The 23672-nt window shown below is 37.5% G+C and overlaps 1 protein-coding gene across 3 annotated transcripts in view; it reads right to left on the reverse strand.

Moving 5' to 3' along the window:
- LOC141387357 (uncharacterized) overlaps nt 1–23672 on the reverse strand; it is a 676195-nt gene that overhangs the window by 153056 nt on the left and 499467 nt on the right. For all 3 annotated transcript variants that reach the window (XM_073956949.1, XM_073956948.1, XM_073956946.1), the window contains one exon: nt 22315–22370. The gene's annotated coding sequence lies outside the window, so the exon portion shown is untranslated. The remainder of the gene's footprint in view (nt 1–22314; nt 22371–23672) is intronic.

A 23672-nucleotide genomic window follows, 5' to 3' on the forward strand; every position in this document is an offset into this window, starting at 1 on the left:
TTGTGAAATGCTTTCCCTTCGATACTAAACCTTTATTAAACATTACAAAGCTTTATCAGTGTAATGTAAATGTCAATCATGAATTAAAATATTTAATAGAAATCGGAAGTGACATTGAAACTCTTCAGTTGATTTTACCCATAAATTTATAAGATTAAAATTCGAGAGTTGAATGGAATGCCACTTATCGCTTAGGAGACGGACTCCTCGTCCCACAATAAAGTATAACACGGAAAACAAGAAAAGAGAATAAAAATGCCGCGAGATGGTGTTGACGGTCCCGTGGCTGAATGAGAACTCATTTTATTTATAAATTCTTCTTAACACTACATCTTAAAATCTGCTATAAACACAAATAGAAGCAGTTTTGTTATCTTTAAACATAGACCACGGTGCGCCTTAACTAAATTTAAATGGAAGGTGCTTACACCTGGGAAGTTTTTGCGGTTTCTGAAACTACAATGTTCATAGATGAGAAAAATCAAGAAAACAAAAAAATCGCCGGAGGGATTTTCAAATAAATCGCGGTCAAAGTTCACATTTTTAGGGCTTTTTTAGGTTTTCACGATTTGCTTGAAAACGGTAAGTCTTATCGAAATGGGATTAAAAATGTTGTAGCAGTGAAAATTCTCTACAAGATTGACCTCAATAGTATTTTCGTAGGTTTTACCATTTTTGAAATATAGAAGTTCAAATTGGGAAAAAATAATGACTGTATAACCCTATAAAACAATATTATGCAGGGTGTATCTTAACTAACTTTGAATGAAAACTGGGAAGTTTTTGCGGATTCTGAAACAGCAATGTTCATAGATGAGAAAAATCCAAAAATAAGAAAAATCGCTGGAGGGATTTTTAAACAAATCGCTGCCAAAGTTCACATTTTTAGGTTTATTTTAGGTTTTCTCGATTTTGCTTCGAAACCGCAAATCATATCAAAATGGGGCTAAAGAAAATTTTGTAGCTCAAAAAATTTCCCAGAGGAGTGACTGTTACGATTTTTTCCTAGATTTTACCATTTTTAAGATATAGAAGTTCAGGACACATTTTTAGGTTTTTTTTGTTAGGTTTTCACGATTTGCTTGAAAACGGTAAGTCTTATCGAAATATGACTAGAGAAAATATAGCTATGAAAATTCTCTACAAGATTGGCTTTCGTAATGTTTTCCTAGGTTGTACCATTTCTGAGATATATAAGCTGGTAAATTGCAGTCATGACACTGTTTTAAAATGAGACGATACAGTAAGTCCATTAAAGGTGGCAAAAAATCGATGGCACTATCGATAATATCGATTGTTATTTAAAAATTCAATATCGATAGATAGTTTTGCTTATCGATATTATCGGAACAAAAAACCTAACCTGAAATTCATTCAAATAAATAGAAATTTCGCAGCTTTTCGATAATGTGTATGTGTGTGAGAAAGTAAGCCCGCAGTCACACCAACACATTTTTCCAAAGTATGTATAATGTATTTTATTATATTTTTTATAAAATAAAAGCAATTGTTTATTCGCCTTTACATTTCTGTGAACTCCTTGTGCAAAATTTCAAGAAAATCATTGACATTTACGCCATTTTCATCTCCAAATCAATGGTGATGACAACTTAACGATAATATCGATAGCAATCGATATTTTAAAACATTATATCGAAAATATCTAATGTTGGGAATATCGATGGTTTGCCAGCTCTAAAGTCCATTGTCCCAATTTGAACTTCTATATCTCAAAAATGGTAAAATCTACGAAAACATCATAAAGGACAATCTTCTAGAGAATTTTCACTGCTACAACACTTTCTTTAATCCCATTTCTATAGGGCTTGCGGTTTCCAATCAAAATCGTGATAACCTAAAAAAGTCCTAAAAATGTGAACTTTGGCCGCGATTTATTTGAAAATCCCTCCGGCGATTTTTTTGTTTTTTTTTTTTATTTTTCCATATACGAACATTGTAGTTTCAGAAACCGCAAAAACTTTCCAGGTGGGTCCATTTTTGCTTATAGTCCCCATATAGCGGTACGACCCGATTTAAAGTATTTTAAGGACTTCATATTAATTTTTAGGCCGAATTGGCTGTAATTTGGCATTTGGAGTTCCCAATGGTACAGAAACTTCCTCACCAAAAATGTTAGACATGGGTCAAGGTTTTGGTATAGCCTCCATTTAGCGGTACCACCCGATTTCAGGTATTTTAAGGATTTTATCTTCCTTTTTAGCCCGAATTGGCTGAAACTTGGCATTTGGAGTTCCTAATGGTACAGAAACTTCCCCACCAAAAATTTTGGACATAAGTCCAGATTTTGGTATAGCCCTTATATAACGGTACCACACAATTTCAGGCATTTTATATTTTTATACCCTCAGCATTTATGCTAACGAGGGTATATACACTTTCATACGGGAAAAATGTGCCTCATGGAAGTAATGGTTTTAGACCCCAAGTATGTTTGGATGAAATGTGTTTCAGACAATTTGGAGTCGATTGAGCAATGTCCGTCCGTCTGTCTGTCTGGCTGGCTGGAGCGCACGATAATTCTCAAACGGATAAACCGATTCGGTTCACATTTTGGCTTTCGTAATATTTTACCCAAACTTAGTTTAAGTTCGAAGATGGGTTATATTGGTCCACTCCTTCCGGTACCTCTCCCACAAAAGTTCGAAAATGTTCGGAAAATTTGTGCGCACGATAACTCTTGAAGGGAGTAACCGATTTGGCCTACACTTTGTACATCGTGAAATTTCTACCAGACTTAGATGAGGTTCCAATATGGACTCAATTGGTCCACTCCTTCGGGTACCTCCCACACAAAATTTCGAAAAAGTTCAGTTTAGAGCCTGCTCTCGAATCGCTTTGATTTTTGTTGTAGCAACTTATATTCACTGCCCCTATACGACGGTACAAGTTTCATTAGGGGCAAGTCCATACTTCTTGAGAAAATAGCATGAAAGTTGCAAAAAAACCCCTATGACACCGAGTGAGGTGATTGGAGCGCAAGATAACTCTAGGACGGATCAGCCGATTGTTCGTACGGTAACTCTTGAAGGGAGTGACCGAATAGGTCCATACTTTACACATCCTAATATATCTACCAGATATAGATCAGGTTCAAATATGGACTATATTTGTCCACTCCATCCGGTACCTCCCACAGAAAATTTCGGATAAGTTCACTTTAAGACCTGATATCGAATCACTTTGATTTTTGCTGAAGCAACTTGCATTCGCAGCCTCAATTACGATGGCAAAAGTTTTTTTCAGGGGCAAGTCCATACTTCTTGAGCAAACAGCCCGAAGGGTGTAAAACCCCATAGGCACCATATGTAGTGGCTGGAGATCCACTTCCATAATAGTCATTGTCGATACATTCCTTTTAGTATCTCCTCCGCAAAACTTTTGATCTTTATTCCTAATCAACATTTTTGTCGGTTCAAACTCCCAAAATTTTTAAAACCCTTTAAATACATACGTTTTTTGGGAAAACATTGTTTCAATATACACAGGCTGAGGGTATATCTCTGTCGGCAAAGCCGACTGATACTTTTTTACTTGTTTAATGTAATTTTCTGAATTTTTAGTTGACTTTCACGGAATCTATCAGTTTTGGTAAAATAGTAAAATTTTGGTGTTTTTATAATATAAAATAATATTATTTTCTTACAATAATACAAAACTTTCTTAATGGAAGTAAAGTTAGTGTGTGATATCTGGATATGCACTTTAATGAAGAAAAGGCGTTAGGATCTATTTTCCCCACTTTCTGCATGAAGGTTCTCCCAACAAATGGATTTCCAAAATCCATATTACAGACGATATTTTTAAAAATTAGCAGCTTCGAATTACAGAAGATCTTTCGAAAGCATGAAGCTACATATATCAGCTATTCTCTGCGTGAGTTAGAACACAAAGTGCCAAAATAAGAGCTAATGTGGTTGAAAATTCTGGGATATGTTAACCTATAATATTCACACTCATTTCGTGGGTAATATTCATTTGAAACCTTTTTAGTTATTGCTTCAATTGTGTTGTTGAATTTGGTTAAAAACTTTTGTATGAGGACTATATCGAACGTGGTCTGATATGGTTTATTTTCAATTTTAAACATCCAAATTTCAAACTTGTATCTAAAATATTGTGATCTCTCTCTATTGAATGTATATACTTTGTGGCAATATTGCATACAAAATGAACTAAAAACCTTTAAAATTGCTTTACGTAACGCTACACAACATTTTTAACTTTCAGGATTTTTGGTCAAGTTGGGCCCCCCCCCCCCCGAAATGAAATCCTGCGTACGTCCCTGCCCTCCACCATAGTATTAAGTTTGTTTTTCCATTTGTAACGCACTGAAAATATCATTTGCGACCCTATAAAATGTATATATTCTTGATATGTGTGTGAAAATAAATTGGAATTTAAATTGGAAAATTTAATTTTAGCAAAGGCGCACACCAATAACAGGGTGATTATGAGATGACATTTTAAATTTAAATTGGACAAATTTAATCACAAATTCCAATATAAGGTGACATTTTAAATTGAAATTGGACAAATTTAATCACAAATTCCAATATAAGGTGAAATATTAAATTAAAATTGGACAAATTTAATTACAAATTTTAATACGCAAATTTGCTGATGTGCATACTGCTGGAACCACTGTTCAAAAACGGTGATGGGTGCGCCGGCGGAATAATTTTTTTTGTAATCAACATCGAAAATGCCTACAGGCCATGAATGTCGGATTTTTCTATATCTGTTCAGAGGCTGGTAAACAATTATTTGATATATCCCCAAGAGAAAATTTGATGAAGTTTATATATTGTTTGGCCCACTATTCAAAAACGGTGCCTCGTGCGTCGATGAAATAATTTTTGTCGGAATCAGCATCGAAAATACCCCTAGGCCATGTATTTTGGGAAGATCAATGCTTATTAAATCTTGGAAAAAAATTTATTTGTATGTACACCCAATGAACCTCTCGAAGTGCATTTCCTGTTGGGCCCACTGTTCTGAAACGGTGGCTCGTGCGTCCGCGGGATAATTTTTATTGGAATCAGCATCGAAAATACCTCTAGGCCATGTATTTTGGGAAGATCAAAGCTTATTAAAATCTTGGAAAAAAAAATTATTTGTATATACACCCAACTTGCAGAAATGCATATTTTTTTAGGCCCACTATTCCGAAACGGTGGCTCGTGCGTCCACGGGATAATTTTTATTGGAATCAGCATCGAAAATACCTCTAGGCCATATATTTTGGGAAGATCAAAGCTTATTAAAATCTTGGAAAAAATTTATTTGTATGTACACCCAATGAACCTCCCGAAGTGAATTTCCTGTTGGGCCCACTGTTCTGAAACGGTCACTCGTGCGTCCACGGGATAATTTTTATTGGAATCAGCATCAAAAATACCTCTAGGCCATGTATTTTGGGAAGATCAAAGCTTATTAAAATCTTGGAACAAAAATAATTTGTATATACACCCAACTTGCAGACATGCATATTTTGTTAGGCCCACTGTTCTGAAACGGTGACTCGTGCGTCCACGGGATAATTTTTATTGGAATCAGCATCAAAAATACCTCTAGGCCATGTATTTTGGGAAGATCAAAGCTTATTAAAATCTTGGAAAAAATTTATTTGTATGTACACCCAATGAACCTCCCGAAGTGCATTTCCTGTTGGGCCCACTGTTCTGAAACGGTGGCTCGTGCGTCCACGGGATAATTTTTATTGGAATCAGCATCAAAAATACCTCTAGGCCATGTATTTTGGGAAGATCAAAGCTTATTAAAATCTTGGAAAAAAATTATTTGTATATACACCCAACTTGCAGACATGCATATTTTGTTAGGCCCACTATTCCGAAACGGTGGCTCGTGCGTCCACGGGATAATTTTTATTGGAATCAGCATCGAAAATACATCTAGGCCATGTATTTTGGGAAGATCAAAGCTTATTAAAATCTTGGAAAAAAAATTATTTGTATATACACCCAACTTGCAGACATGCATATTTTGTTAGGCCCACTGTTCTGAAACGGTGGCTCGTGCGTCCACGGGATAATTTTTATTGGAATCAGCATCGAAAATACCTCTAGGCCATGTATTTTGGGAAGATCAAAGCTTATTAAAATCTTGGAACAAAAATAATTTGTATATACACCCAACTTGCAGACATGCATATTTTGTTAGGCCCACTGTTCTGAAACGGTGACTCGTGCGTCACGAGCCACCGTTTCGGAATAGTGGGCCTAACAGAATATGCATGTCTGCAAGTTGGGTGTATATACAAATAATTTTTTTTCCAAGATTTTAATAAGCTTTGATCATCCCAAAATACATGGCCTAGAGGTATTTTCGATGCTGATTCCAATAAAAATTATCCCGTGGACGCACGAGCCACCGTTTCAGAACAGTAGACCTAACAAAATATGCATGTCTGCAAGTTGGGTGTATATACAAATAATTTTTTTCCAAGATTTTAATAAGCTTTGATCTTCCCAAAATACATGGCCTAGAGGTATTTTCGATGCTGATTCCAATAAAAATTATCCCGTGGACGCACGAGCCACCGTTTCAGAACAGTGGGCCTAACAAAATATGCATGTCTGCAAGTTGGGTGTATATACAAATAATTTTTTTTCCAAGATTTTAATAAGCTTTGATCTTCCCAAAATACATGGCCTAGATGTATTTTCGATGCTGATTCCAATAAAAATTATCCCGTGGACGCACGAGCCACCGTTTCAGAACAGTGGGCCTAACAAAATATGCATGTCTGCAAGTTGGGTGTATATACAAATAATTTTTTTTCCAAGATTTTAATAAGCTTTGATCTTCCCAAAATACATGGCCTAGAGGTATTTTTGATGCTGATTCCAATAAAAATTATACCGTGGACGCACGAGCCACCGTTTCGGAATAGTGGGCCTAACAAAATATGCATGTCTGCAAGTTGGGTGTATATACAAATAATTTTTTTCCAAGATTTTAATAAGCTTTGATCTTCCCAAAATACATGGCCTAGAGGTATTTTCGATGCTGATTCCAATAAAAATTATCCCGTGGACGCACGAGCCACCGTTTCAGAACAGTGGGCCTAACAAAATATGCATGTCTGCAAGTTGGGTGTATATACAAATAATTTTTTTTCCAAGATTTTAATAAGCTTTGATCTTCCCAAAATACATGGCCTAGATGTATTTTCGATGCTGATTCCAATAAAAATTATCCCGTGGACGCACGAGCCACCGTTTCGGAATAGTGGGCCTAACAAAATATGCATGTCTGCAAGTTGGGTGTATATAGAAATAATTTTTTTCCAAGATTTTAATAAGCTTTGATCTTCCCAAAATACATGGCCTAGAGGTATTTTCGATGCTGATTCCAATAAAAATTATCCCGTGGACGCACGAGGCACCGTTTCAGAACAGTGGGCCCAACAGGAAATGCACTTCGGGAGGTTCATTGGGTGTACATGCAAATAAGTTTTTTTTTCCAAGATTTTAATAAGCTTTGATCTTCCCAAAATATATGGCCTAGAGGTATTTTCGATGCTGATTCCAATAAAAATTATCCCGTGGACGCACGAGCCACCGTTTCGGAATAGTGGGCCTAACAGAATATGCATGTCTGCAAGTTGGGTGTATATACAAATAATTTTTTTTCCAAGATTTTAATAAGCTTTGATCATCCCAAAATACATGGCCTAGAGGTATTTTCGATGCTGATTCCAATAAAAATTATCCCGTGGACGCACGAGCCACCGTTTCAGAACAGTAGGCCTAACAAAATATGCATGTCTGCAAGTTGGGTGTATATACAAATTATTTTTTTTCCAAGATTTTAATAAGCTTTGATCTTCCCAAAATACATGGCCTAGAGGTATTTTTGATGCTGATTCCAATAAAAATTATACCGTGGACGCACGAGTCACCGTTTCAGAACAGTGGGCCTAACAAAATATGCATGTCTGCAAGTTGGGTGTATATACAAATTATTTTTTTCCAAGATTTTAATAAGCTTTGATCTTCCCAAAATACATGGCCTAGAGGTATTTTTGATGCTGATTCCAATAAAAATTATCCCGTGGACGCACGAGTCACCGTTTCAGAACAGTGGGCCTAACAAAATATGCATGTCTGCAAGTTGGGTGTATATACAAATTATTTTTGTTCCAAGATTTTAATAAGCTTTGATCTTCCCAAAATACATGGCCTAGAGGTATTTTTGATGCTGATTCCAATAAAAATTATCCCGTGGACGCACGAGTGACCGTTTCAGAACAGTGGGCCCAACAGGAAATTCACTTCGGGAGGTTCATTGGGTGTACATACAAATAAATTTTTTCCAAGATTTTAATAAGCTTTGATCTTCCCAAAATATATGGCCTAGAGGTATTTTCGATGCTGATTCCAATAAAAATTATCCCGTGGACGCACGAGCCACCGTTTCGGAATAGTGGGCCTAAAAAAATATGCATTTCTGCAAGTTGGGTGTATATACAAATAATTTTTTTTTCCAAGATTTTAATAAGCTTTGATCTTCCCAAAATACATGGCCTAGAGGTATTTTCGATGCTGATTCCAATAAAAATTATCCCGCGGACGCACGAGCCACCGTTTCAGAACAGTGGGCCCAACAGGAAATGCACTTCGAGAGGTTCATTGGGTGTACATACAAATAAATTTTTTTCCAAGATTTAATAAGCATTGATCTTCCCAAAATACATGGCCTAGGGGTATTTTCGATGCTGATTCCGACAAAAATTATTTCATCGACGCACGAGGCACCGTTTTTGAATAGTGGGCCAAACAATATATAAACTTCATCAAATTTTCTCTTGGGGATATATCAAATAATTGTTTACCAGCCTCTGAACAGATATAGAAAAATCCGACATTCATGGCCTGTAGGCATTTTCGATGTTGATTACAAAAAAAAATTATTCCGCCGGCGCACCCATCACCGTTTTTGAACAGTGGTTCCAGCAGTATGCACATCAGCAAATTTGCGTATTAAAATTTGTAATTAAATTTGTCCAATTTTAATTTAATATTTCACCTTATATTGGAATTTGTGATTAAATTTGTGCAATTTCAATTTAAAATGTCACCTTATATTGGAATTTGTGATTAAATTTGTCCAATTTAAATTTAAAATGTCATCTCATAATCACCCTGTTATTGGTGTGCGCCTTTGGTAAAATTAAATTTTCCAATTTAAATTCCAATTTATTTTCACACACATATTCTTGATCAGGATAAAACTCTGAATAGATCTGCGTATGTCCGTCCGTCCGTCCGTCTGTGGTAATCACTCTAGCATCCATAAAAATGCATATAGGATGCTGAAATTTTGGTTTCCGATTTAATGTATTTTGACGTTTTTAGTCACATTTTCGAACCGAATTAGCTATAATTTGACATTCAGGGTTCTAAGTGATCAACCAACTTTATTCCAAATATGATGGACATAGGTCTATGTTTTGGTATAGCCCCCATATAACGGTACCTCCCGATTTTCGGTATTTTGAGGATTTTAGCTACAATTTTTAACCGAACTAGCTGTAATTTGACATTTGAGGTTCTCAGTGGTCACAAAACTGCTCCACAGAAACTCGTCACTATTGGTCCATGTTTTGGTATGACCCTCATATAACGTTACCTCCTGATTTGCGGTATTTTGAGGATTTTAGCTACAATTTTTAACCGAACTAGGTGTAATTTGACATTTGAGGTTCTCTCTTCTCCATCAAAAATCGTCAACATTAGTCTATGTTTTGTTATAGCCCCCATATATCGGTACCTCCCGATTTTTGGTATTTTGATGATTTAAGCTACAATGTTTAACCAAACTAGCTGTAATTTGATATTTTAGGTTCTCGGTGGTCACGAAACTTCTCCACGAAAAATCGTCAGCATAGGTTCTTGTTTTGATATATTCCCCATATAACGGTAACTCCCGACATTTGAAGTTTTCAGTGGTCACGAAATCATTTCATCATCATGTGATTGAAAATTCTAGAATATACCAAAACGTAAAGCTATATGGGAAATATTCACTTGAAAGATTTTTTAGTTATTGTTTCAATTCTGTTGGAGAATTTGGTTAAAAACTTTTGTATGGGGACTATACGGAACGTGGTCTGATATGGTTCATTTTCAATTCTAAACATCCAACACTGTTCCTAATTTCATTATTGAATAAATGTTGCATTTACATAAAATTAACTAATTAATCTTCTATGTTTAGAAAAATGTGTATAAATAAAAAGAAACAAAATTCATCTCTATTGGATCGATAGAATGAGTTCAAATGCTGATGAAAAGATCGGCTATTTTACGACTTCCTTTGCATGGGTTCAAATGCTGATGAAAAGATCGGATCTTTCACGACATCCTTTGCATTGGTTCAAATGCTTACGAAAAGATCGGATCTTTCAAGACTTCGTTTGAACTAATGCAAAAGATGCCATGAAATCACGTCATCGCATGGAACCCCTTCCTTCAAATTTTGGTGGGTTTACGTAACGCTAGACAACATTTTTAACTTTCATGCTTTTTATAAAGAAATCCTGCGTACGTCACTGTTCTTATATTCTTATAGAAGAGTATATGGCTTGAGTACATATATGGCTTTCTCATGGAAGATTGTATGACTTTCTTATAGAAAACAATAATATATAATATGAACATTATAAGACAATGACTTCATTTTACAGATGACCACAAGGTATTCTTATACAACACTATTAGGTTTACTACAAGATCTTCTTATAGAATACCTTCCTGTAGAAGATAAAAAGACCTTTTGGTAATTGTAATGAAAAAAAAATGGTGTTGTAACTATCATCAACATGACATTTCATGCGATGCTGAAACACATGGTAAAACAAACTACATTTTTTCTTAAATTCCCCCTAGTATCATTATGTAAAAGCATTCATTCATCATAATATTTCTCATTTCTCCTCTATCTTGCTTTAGCATTTCATTGCTTTGAGCTATTTATTTGTAAAACTTGTTCTTTCTTATCTATTCACACGAAAGGGTGTTACCATGGCGAATTTGATTGTTCTTTCGCATAGAACAGGACAAGACACAAGACACGTGTCGAGACACTTTGTGGCTTATGGCATTACAAGCTTAAATGGTTCATTTGATTCAAAATTCATAGTTGCCTCGTGAGTGCTATGAATTTTAACGACTATTGCCAGCCAGCCCACAGAAAATAAAAATAATCAATCATTTTTGTTAATATGGAATGCGGAAGAGCGAGGGAAAGAGATATTTGCAATGATGACTAGAATAGTGTGATAAATAAATTAATGTAAAAACAGCAATCATTCTTTTTTTTATAACCATCGTTAGAAATTTTGGAACATTAAGCAGGAATATTTGCCTGTGGGAAAATATTAATTTAAAAAAGAGAAACTATTATGAAATATTAGTCAGCTGTGCCGACAGATATATACCATCAGCCTCGGATCTAAAGACAGGAGGGCCTGTTGTGGCATTCGCCTCACCAGTCCAAGTGAAAAGTACACACTCAAAGCGTTTCTGAAACACACATTACACCCAATTTTGATAGATTCGACACGCAGCTTAAAGGGCGTAGATCAATATGTTCTTAAAATGTATTCAAAAATTCAAGCCACAAAAGTAACATATTCGCGTAAAAAATCCATTTTTCTTGAAATGTCAAATTGCAACATTGAATTTGTAGGCAAACATTTTTTTACACAGAGAAATTTGATAGTTTTACACACGTGAAAGACGGAAACACCTTTGTGACGAGTGGTGAACTGTGTGTGTAATGTGCATCGAATACACGGTGAAACCCAGAACATGTCCGACTATTTCTGAAGCCTATAAGTTTTTTGTTGAGTTTTTGGGTCATTTGCTAAGGAAGTATGGATTTGCCCCTGCAATTTCTTTCAGTTTTTACCGTTTTAACTAGGGCAGCATACAAAACATGTTGCCAAAAGTTTAATAACGATCCGAGACGAGTCCTTAAACTGCACTCTTCCTAAAATGTGTATGGGAGGTACCCAAAGCAGTGGTGTGATATAGTCAATATTCGGACATAATTTGAGGCTGTACGAAATAATACGATGTACAACGTTTGGACCAAATCGGTTTCTCCCTTCGAGAGTTAGCTTACGTACTACCTAATTTAGTTGGTATCAACAGTCTTTTTGGAAATTTTGGACAAGTATCTCAGGAAGTATGGACTTGCTCCCGAAAAAATGCAACGTCATAACACGACCCGCAAGAAAAACTTTTTGAAAAAAATTCAAAACGTTACGAGATGAGCTGTTAAGCTGCACTTTTTTTGCCAAATTTTGTGCGCCAGGTACCCGAAAGACGGGACCGATATAGTCAATATTCCAACTTGATACATGATTAGAGGAAATAATACAATGTGCAAAGTTTGGACCAATCAGAAACTCCCTGCGAGAGTTATCTTGCATATTTGCCATTTTAGTTGGTGCATTCCGTGTTTCTTAGAGGTTTTAGGCAATTTTCTCAGGAAGTATGGACTTGTCCCCGAAAAAGATTGTACGTCGTAAATGGGACCGCAAGGACAATCTGCTAAAACAATAACATTTCAAAATGATCCGAGAGAGCTCTTAAACATCACTTGTTTAATTTATTTTTTTGTTAGACCTCCCTGTCTAGAGCATGAATATTCAGGAAGGATATTCATGCTCTAGACAGGGAGGTCTAACAAAAAAATAAATTAAACAAGTGATGTTTAAGAGCTCTCTCGGATCATTTTGAAATGTTATTGTTTTAGCAGATTGTCCTTGCGGTCCCATTTACGACGTACAATCTTTTTCGGGGACAAGTCCATACTTCCTGAGAAAATTGCCTAAAACCTCTAAGAAATGTGTCGGGCCTAGTCAGCAGATGGTGATTGGGATGGCTCTCACGGTAACACCCGAGCAAGTAATGCTGCGAAAGCATCTCATTGTGTTGCTGTACTGGAAGAATCTTTGGGTCCTCATGTAGATGGTCCACTGAAATGATCCACGTGGAAAAAGGTGGTAAGATCGGCTAAATAGAAGTTCAGTCTCTCACAGATGTCATCAGGGTAGGTACATGACGCCAGGATCGTACAATCATCCGCATACGTTACGATCTCAATGCAGTCTGGAATGGGCGGAATACAGGAGAGGTAGAGGTTAAACAGTTCCGTAGATATCACCCCACCTTGGGGAACTCCCTGTTTCACTCTACAGGGTTTAGACTTTTTGTTCCTGAATTCCACGTACGACTGGAGTGCACACATATAATTAATTGTCCAATGTTTCAGACTTGGTCGGAGGGTTGTCTGCTCAATGTCCTCAAACAGCGTGGAGTGCCTGACAGTATCAAAGGCTTTTGTTAAGGCATGCAGCGCTGTTGTTGTGATGTGCTGTTTACGGAATCCAAGCTGATGATCGGCAACTAGATAGCTAGCTAGGGGAGGACTGAGGCCTCAAGAGTCTTTGCTACAGGCGAGAAAAGCGAAATCGGCCTGTACGATTCACTCTTGCTGGCATCATTGCCTGGCCTCAGTAACGGGACCACCCTGCCCATTTTCCAGACTTCGGGAACAATGAGGGTTGCTAGCGACAGGTTGAGAACTTTAGTGAGATACTTCACTCCCGGCTCATCCAGCTGTTTCAGCATTACCATGGAGATTCCATCAGGGCCCAACGCTTTGGATGGTTTAGCGTTCCTGATGGCATTCGCAACATCATCCATTGTAAACTGTGGTGGTTCATCTTCGGCAGGAAGATATCTGATGCGACGTAGTACTCTTCTCTTCACTCTGTCACACCCGGGGTGCTCGACAAACTGTCGATTGAAATAACTTGCTCACATCTTCGGGTCAGTCAACATAACGTCGTCAAATGTGACTGAGGTCCTATCTTCCCTCCTTCCGTGGTTCGAGGGTGACTTAACCGTTGCCCACAATTCACTTAAACCGACACCAATGTTGCAACTCTTTAGGTGATTCAACCATTTGGTCCGCTTATGTTCGCCGATCAGCCTGTTAACTTCCAGTGTCAGCTCTCTGACTCTGGGGTCACTCACCACGCTCATTTGCTAATCCCTTCGCCTCTGCTGCGAAGTTTGGTCTTACTTCGGGTATTCCACCAGCAGTATATGACGATTGGCAGCAGCAGTGATTATGTCTCGGAACATCCTTTCCGCTACCCGAACACCAGAAGGATTGGGGGGTTAGTTCAGTCGCTGCCAGGGTAGATCTACGCACCCACAAACATAATGTACTCTGAGTTTTATAATACAAATAATGAATTAAGAATATGGAGCGATGCCTTTGGCTCATTGGTGATACGGTTGAAGTAATTGTCTCGGCGGTAATCGGTTTGATATGGTCCGTTCGATGGTAATCCTGTTGTTTTTGGTTCGAGCGTGATTGTGTGTTTATGCCGCTTCGATAGAGGTTGGCTTGGACGCTTGGAAGTAATACGGTGCGTGGTTCGGCTCTGGTGTATTTAGGATATGGTTATACGAAATGTCCGATGGCGCCTACACCACATCATGGGCCAAACTCTACGAAGGGTAAAATCCATCTTCAAAAGACGATTCGAATTCAAGTAGCAAGTAATTTTATCTACCTCGGAATTGCCATAAACAAAACGAATAATGTCGGTTTTGAGATAAACAGAAGAATGGCTGACTGGACTGAGCAAACACAACGATTACTTAGGTTTGAATGAGAACACTTCTGGAAAAGCAGAAAATGAATTCCTATTAAGTTTTAAATGTAAACAGTTACATTATTCGTATTTGTGCAGATACTTTATTTTTCCTACAGATCTTACAATATCATAAATTACATAATACCACTCTCAGTATCTCTGTCACCACCAGCAATCATTGAAAACCTTGTTACGGCATATCTGTTTTGGGCCAGATTTTTCATACCATTTATTTTGTTTACTGAAGCATTTAACGCCACCATGTTTGACAGAACATTAGTAAACAATCAATAATAAATCTAATCGAGCAATTTAATTTGTCAAAATGTTAAGATATGAACTGGAGGCGTTGGCTAGCAAGGCTGAAGGCATTTGGAGGAGTCCTGTTTTGTCATGTTGACTTATATCATAACATATTTCTCCATTTTGTCGCCTTCTTTTATCCACAAGAAACCACACCTACATTTAAGTTATTTTTCTACGGAAACACCAGAGACTTCTTTCACAGCCAGCAACATGACCACAATGACGTTGCCTTAGCAGCAACAATGAAGACGACACGGGTTGACGATGTCGCCGACGATGATGATGATGATGAAGGCAAACAACCTCAATAAGCCAAAAGCAACAAACCATCAATTTTAGTTACTTAAAGCATTTTGATGGATGGATGGATAGTTGGCTGGTTGGTCGGTTGGATGGATAGTCTATTTAAGTTGTGAACTCTTTCCTTTCTGTTTCTTTGCCTTTGAAAGTGCCTCCTTTGAATTTTGCACTGGCTGCTTGGTAAGTGAGTGAGTGATTCGTTACCATTGTTGTTTGAATTGTTTGCTTTTTTCTTTGGCTGTGATGTTTTGTTTACGCTTCAGTAAATGTCAAATTAAATGGAAAACACTTGAGTGAAAACAAACATTGCTAAATAATCATTTAGTGTCATGGCATTGTTTCTCCAACAACATCCTCTCCATAATCATCATCATCATAATCATTATCCTTTATTTACTTCTTTCCATTACCAGCTGGGCTGCTGGTGAATGAACCGTCCATTAGTTGGCCAGCATTACAAACAAAATGGTTTCCATAAAGTAAGCGACAGCAGGACACTTGTTAAAGAAGAGTTGAGAAATATAAGAAACTATGAATTACAATCATAATGGGACAAACTTATATATGTACATACATATGTACATAGAGAACATTTAGAGATTTCCATTAAGGGAGAAAGTCAAGGACTTGGCATTTTTTGGGTGACCAACCAAAAACTATTTTTTCTTTATTTCATTTCCTTTTCCTTTATTTCAAATATCATCAATATCGAAATATTCTCATTCTCCATAACTTGTCAGTTTTAGCTGTCAAAGGCATTAACATCACTTTTTGATAGATGATGCCACATGGTACGGAGGTCCCCAAGACGGTATACATACATTCAAATACCGTCGGCGTTAAGTCAATACAATCCAAGCTGTTTATGTGGTATGGATCAGCTGGTTTCATGACGATTGGAGCCGAATATGTCCCTTCATCAAAAATAAAACAATAGGGCCATATTCACACGGCTTTAGACCAGTGAACTCCACAATTAACAAAATTATGACAACAACAACATTGTTCCACAACATCCCATACGGGACAAGGGAGACTTCTCTCATATCAATGAGTGCACCCCGATTCATATTTAGCTCAATGATATGGGACCTACTGTTTATCGCCGAGTACGAACGGCGTGTCCTAAGACAGCACTTATAGAGAAGTTTTTCAAGGCTGAAATACTCAGGAAATGTCGCCAACATTACTGAGGGGTATTCTGCCACCGTTGAAAAATGTTTGGTATTGCCTGGCCGGGGAATCGAACCACCGACCTTCTGCGTGCAAGGCGGGCGTGCATACCATTGCACCACGGTGGCAACAAAATCATGATCTTAGTTAAATCCTGAAGAAAACCCAACAGACTGTGAACGATACTTACTAGACTTTTCGTTCAATCAAACTTGATTGACTCAACTCTAACACCTAATAAGGTTTTGACGACTACTAGCCTGATTTTTTATAGGCGTAAGGATAATGGTGTTTTATGTCCATTGAGAACTTTTATGACTTGCGGCAAAATTAGATTGAATTGTACTAGGAAAGAATCCCTCCAAATATTTCTTCCCTTCCGGGAAGCATAGCTGGGTGCTACCGGACTTACCCACAGGTTGGTAATGCCCAGAAGATATATTGCGTAGCTGCCATCCAAATATATAGCTGCAGACATTTGTTATCTAAGTTTTGCATACCTGAAATACTCTGAAAATGTCGTCTTTTTTACACTGACTTACGGTGTTACAGCCGTCATGAAATGAGACACGAGTTTGTCTATCGATTTGTAGTTCGTCGGAAGATAAAAGATTTATTCTCCAGATTCACACCGGAGGATGAACTACTAATGGCAATATGTATAAAGCTGTCTGACTAATTTTACCAGCGCCTATGACCGAAACCCAGAGTCCTCATGACATTATTTTTTTTCGGCCGATTTAAATGACAAATTGGAAAGGAGACCATCTTATATCTGTCTGTCGAAAAATTAAGCCTCTACAGTAAAACATTCGATAAGAGAATGGGTCTAATAGATTAGCGGCGGTAAAAACATGGCAGTTAGGGTAGGCACTTCATAGAAAAAAAAATGCCGCCGCCAGAAAGGTATTTGAATAGGTGTCATTTGACGCCCTAAGGCAAGGCCAAGAGTCTCTGAAAAGACTATGTTAAATATTATATTTGAAAAAAAAGAAAGAACGGAATTAGTAAGTCTGGACGGGCCGAACTTTTTATATCCTCCACCCTCTATGGAGACTGCATAAAACGTTGAACTGTACCGCGAAGTTTCTGAAGGAACTTTTTGTAAGGAAGACTAAATACCAAATTTCAATCACTTCGGTTGAACAATGTGGGTGATATGTGGTGGGTACAGTTCTATGAAGGTGTGGACCTGTACCGACAAATTTCATGTAGAAAGTTTTATACCCCCACGGAAAACTTACTTACTTACTTAGCTGGCCCATTACAGAACATTTGTTCCATAGACCGAACTAAGAAAATATCTCCAATTCTCTTTGTTTAGTGCTTCGCTTTATGGAATACCGCACCTGCCTTGTCATCTCTTCATCCACTTGTTTGCGCCATCTATTTTTGGCCTGCCAATTCTGCGTGCACCGACATGTGGCCCGAATTCATACGCTTTTTTAGCGGGTTCGTCATCGCTCATTCCTATGATATGGCCTACCCAACGCATTCGCTGCATCTCGATACGTTTAACTACATATATTGATGTCGTTGTATAGCAGATACAGCTCGAGGGTCATACTACGTCGATATTCACCGTCAACGCAGATTGTTCCGTAGATCTTTCGAAGAATTTTTCTCTCAAACACGCCAAGCACTGCCTTATCTGCTTGCGCAAGTACCCAGGCTTCGTAACCATACATTAGCACGGGTAGTATCAGTGTTTTGTAAAGCGTTATTTTTGTTTGACGAGTTGTGGCTTAAGCCAAAGTAGCATCTGTTGGCCAATATAATTCTTCTATTTATTTCACAACTGATGTCGTTTGTTGTGTTTACGGCGATGCCGAGGTATACGAATTCTTTTACTACCTCAAATTTATAGGAACCAACTTCAACAGTTGGTCCGAGCTCAATGGACGCATTGGACACCATCAACTTGGTCTTCTCGCCGTTTACCGCCAGACCCACTTTTGCAGATTCTCCTTCGACCTTCATAAATATCGGTTACTTCTTTCACTGATCGTCCCATGATGTCCATATCATCAGCATAAGCAAGTAACATGTGGCTATTGGTGTAGATTGTTCCACTTCCTTTGACGTTTGCCTCACGTATAACCTTTTCTAGCAGGATGTTGAAAATATCACACGAAAGGCTGTCTCCTTGCCTGAAACCTCTTTTGGTACAAAACTCTTCGGAGAGGTTCATTTCTATTTTAACTGAAGATCTTGTTTCAGTTAGAATTATTTTACAAAGCCGAATGAGCTTTGCGGGGATACCAAATTCAGACATGGCTTGGAATACCTTTGAACTTAGCGGGCTGTCGAAAGCAGCTTTATAATCGACAAAAAGGTGGTAGGTGTCGATCTGCATCTCATGGATCTTCTCCAGGATTTGCCGCAGGGTAAATATCTGGTCGATGGTGGACTTGCCAGGTCTAAAGCCGCATTGGTAAGGTCCAATTATTTCGTTGACCATGGGCTTAAGTCGTTCGCACAATATCCCTGACACTATCTTGTAGGCGATAGGGAGAAGACTTATGCCCCTATAGTTGGAGGATAAAGTCTTATCTCCTTTCTTATGGACGGGACACAGGATGCTTAGGTTCTAATCGTCTGGTACGCGTTCTTCCTGCCAGATGGAGCTAACTAGCTGATGCATACACCTTATCAGCGTGTCGCCTCCTGTTTTAAACAGCTCGGCAGGTAGGCCATCGGTGCCTGCTGCTTTATTATTCTTCAGCCGGTTGCTGTTGATGTCTTTACCTCATCACGGAAAACTAAATACTGAAAATCGGGAGGTACCGTTCTATGGGGTTTATGTGATCAAATTGGGAGCTGTATCTTGATTTCAACAGACAGACGGACGGACAGTCGTACATGGTTATATCGACTTGGAATTTCGTGCTGATAGGGTCTCCGACGAATATTTTGATGTGTTGCAAACGGAATGATTATTTAATAATCTCCATATTATGGTGGAGGGTATAACAAGGTATACAAAATTGTCCTTAGGTCGGCTAATGGAACCAAACGATCTGTGTATATAAGGTCATGTGGTAAATGGAAGCATCTCATCGAGTGTTTTAAATCGTAAGATCGATTCGAGAAGCAAACATTGTATTGAATTATTACCTTGTTACAGCAAAAGTTCGGACGTATTGAAAGGTATCGGATTAAGTACGAGCTGGCCAAAAATAGAAGAGTAACATCTGATTGTGCAAATTACAAGAGACAGATACCCAAGCTGCTTTATTGATTGTTGAAATCAATCTTTGTTGCAATTCCATATCAACGGTAAAGTATTGCCTTACCTTGGTACCAGAAGCCTCCACCAAGGAACCCTGAAGTGATAGGGTGAAATGAAGAGTGATACCGTGCATTAGATCTCATTTTGAAGAGGAGAAACTACCAAAATTTACAATGAATTTTGATACAAATGTTATTAGAAACGCGAAGTCACCCAAACCGTTGGGCTCTGGCGAAATCTGTATAGTTGGAAGACCGCTAGCCAATTGGCTACTGAAGCCGGACAGGCATGCCAGTAAAGGTGAATTTTACAAACAGATTTCAAAAAAATCTTCGGACTTTACACCTGTCCAACTTTGAAGTAGCTATGGGCGTGAGTTTCACTCCATCTCCACACATATCGTGAACTTAACCAGAACAGCCTTACGATAGGACAGCGCTTGTATTATTAGAAATCTGTCAATCACTCCACATTGTTTGGGGACATCGAGCAGCCTTTCCTCCGGCCAATTATATTTTTGGACGACAATCGTACTTGAAAGAAGTGGATGCCCCCTAGAGTGAAAATGGGAGCGCACCAAACTGGGTTCATATCTCCGGAACTGCACCATTCGTGTATTCCACCACCTCGGTATGGCATTGGCAATTTATGTGCATAATTGAACGATCTTGGCGAGGATGAATTTGTAAATATCCGCCACTAAATCTACGGCCACTCTTTTCAGCACATGGAGTGCGGAGGCGGCAGAGAACTGCTTGTCCTGGTCGATTGTAGTAGAATTCAGAGTACTAACCATCGCAAGATTCTAGGGATCACATTCAATAGTATGATCATGTATCCATGCAAGTAACAATTATCTGAGACAAGCTGAGATATAGGAACAATATCCTCAAGTCCCTAGCTGACAGCACTTGGGGTGTAGATAAACAAACCCTCTTAACCATAAGTCGGTCTGTGGTAAGCTATGCGGGGCCAGTGTGGTCCAGGCATATAAGTGCAATGGAATAACAAAAAAATGTGAGAACGCCACCAGTTGCAAGGTGCCTCCTCATACTAAATGTGGGCCATCTGCATGAGGATACTGAGATCTTGCCATATGCCACAGCTTTTTCTGACAAGCTGAGAAGTATGATGAAGTTCCTCAGAACACCTGGAAATTAGGTAAAGAAACATTATTGACCACATGTAACGCAATAGTTTGGCACCAGTGGTCCGCGAATGCGATGGAATATTAACATTCAAACCTGTGTTTGCAACTGAGTGCCTCCTGGACCATCTGAATGAGGAGACTACACATTAACATATTAACATTTTTTTCGAATTCGGAGCGAAACTCTCTGCAAGTTTCCGATTCTGGTGCCAAATTGCTTCCAAAATCGGAAAATTTTTCGATTTCTGATGAAAATAGCCGATGTCTGATGAGCTAACAATTTTTTCGAATTCTGAACGAAACTCTACCCATGTTTCTGATACTGGTTTCAAATTGGTTCGAAATCGGAACACAATTGTGTGAAGGTGCCCCCAAATTCGAAAAGTTTTGTCGGAAAAATCGTAAGGAACATTCGAATTCATTTCGGACAAAACTCTAAAGAAACTTTTGAAAATGGGCAGAAAATAGCCGAAAACTGTCACATAATTTAGTGGTTGTGGGGGTTCGAATCTTTGGCTTTCCTTTTTCACTTGCAAAAAAATCTTCCATCCAATGAGAAATCAATTAAAAGAATATAAGAAAAATTTCGGATAATTTTTCAGAAATCTGCTGTAAATGTTGAACACTACAATTTTGCTTTACAAAGGCGAAGTGCTTAAAAAACAGGTTTACCTAGTGAACTAATAAACACCTCCGAAAATACATTGTGTTTTAAATCTTTTGTGTGTAACGCAAAGATGCCAATCATTACCTTTTTAATCGTTATATTGAATTATATTAAATGTACCCGGCATTATGTTAAGAGGATTATCCTTGTCAAGGATTGCATTTATGAAATATTGCATAAAAATAATTCAATAGAATTTCTTTAGAAAATATTTATATCTCGTTTTCATAATTAGTTTTAAGACCACTTGGTGGCCTAAACATTATTTAAATGCAATCGATAATTGTTAAAAGTTAACCATAAAAAAATTATATTTGTTGTTTTTGAATTTTTATGCTCTCTCATGGAAAACAAAAAAACAGCAAAAATAAACACAAAATATAACTCAGAAAAGAGGATTATTGAGATATCCTCTTTTTATTGTTGTTGCTGTTGTTTGCAAATCATTAATTTGTGTTAATTGACAGTTTTCAGCTGGCCATTTCATTGTAAAAAAGACATAAAAAATTACAATGAAATTTAACTGGAAAAAAAGGAAATAAGATGACAATAATGAGACATTTTTGCAATACACAAAGTATGGAGGGCGGGAATGAAGAGTCACGTGCTTAAGTTCATACCAGGTAATTAACATTATTGACTTTGAATGAATGAATAATGAATGACTTCCCTCTCAATGACAGGGAAATAAATGAGCAAAAATTTTCTTAGGAAATTATCACTCAATCGGCAATGAATTATAGGATTTGATTACTTACCGTAATTTAAATATAATCCTGTCACTAGATGTTGCCGTTCAAGAGATGGGGTTAATCTGTAATTAGAATAACGAGGAACATAAGATATGATATTAATGTTATTCATATGTTATGATAGAAATTAATAGAATGCAATTATATAAAATTTAATGTAATAATAAACAAAACTGATTAAAAAGGTATCAGTTGGCAAAAACAGTGAAAAAAAATATAATATTGATAACTTGAATTTAGTGATTTAATACTTTAATGAAGAAGCAGCGTATTTAGGTTTACACCACGACCTTTTATGTCGAACGAATTCTTTGGACATCGGTACACATCGGTACAATCCTCCTAGTATCAAACCGACAATAGTTGAACCTTTTTGGGCTTAAGTTACGACAAAATACTCTGTTAAATACTTTTGTTAAATTTTTCGGTTGCGGCGGTAGGGTAAAACCAAAAGTGTCGGTAAAAATACACTTTGTAAAAAGATTCCAAGAGAATACATGTGGAAAAAGATTCAAAGCGTATGATACAAAAATAAAATATCAATTTTGAGCGCAGTTTATTATCCGGTCCCAGATATTTTAGAAATAGAAGCCTTTTTACATGGTCGGCCCTCTGCTGGAAATTGATGGCCTGCTCCTGTAGACAGGGCCCCCACACTGGCTACAAAAACGAAATTATCTTTCCATAAAAATTGAAATAAAATCGAAATTACGGTTTAAGGCAGTGGTGGTTTTTACTAAACACAACATTGGCTACACTGGCAAAAAGCTCTTAACCTAAAAAATCTTGAAGTAAAATTAAAGTTTGGGTTTGTGGTAGTCGACACATCTGGAACAATGCACCATCCACCCAGAAAAAGCACAGTCACGTTTCTGTAGTCGGAATAACAAGGTAACAATTTCAAAGCGATCCAAGAGCAGGCCTTAAACTGCATCTTACAACAAATTGTTTTCTGGAAAATTTCCAGTCCCGTACTTCGTGATTATGGGTTTTTAGAATAAAAAATAAATCATTGTATTCAGGATGTCAGGGACAAAACTTTATAAATATTTCATACCAGTTAAGCAAAAAAGCTATTAACTTCTGTGGGTAGGTGGGAGAATGAGTGGAACGATACAGTAAAAACAAATAATACGGAGCCTTCCATATGTAAAAAAAATTCAAAATGTTGTAGTAATGATTTCAAAAGAAAATTTCGATCGGAATCAAACTGAGTGCATTTGACTTGCATTTTGTATGCGAAATAAAAAATTAAAATACATTTCTGTCGAAATGACATTTTAAAAATCGGTACCACCTGCAGTAAAAAGTGCTAAAAGTTCTGCGAATAGTCCTTAAACTGCACCGAACTGAAAAAATTACTT

Source organism: Musca autumnalis, unplaced genomic scaffold, assembly GCF_047663935.1.
Source record: "Musca autumnalis isolate F117 unplaced genomic scaffold, ASM4766393v1 scaffold_5, whole genome shotgun sequence".
Taxonomy (NCBI): domain Eukaryota; kingdom Metazoa; phylum Arthropoda; class Insecta; order Diptera; family Muscidae; genus Musca; species Musca autumnalis.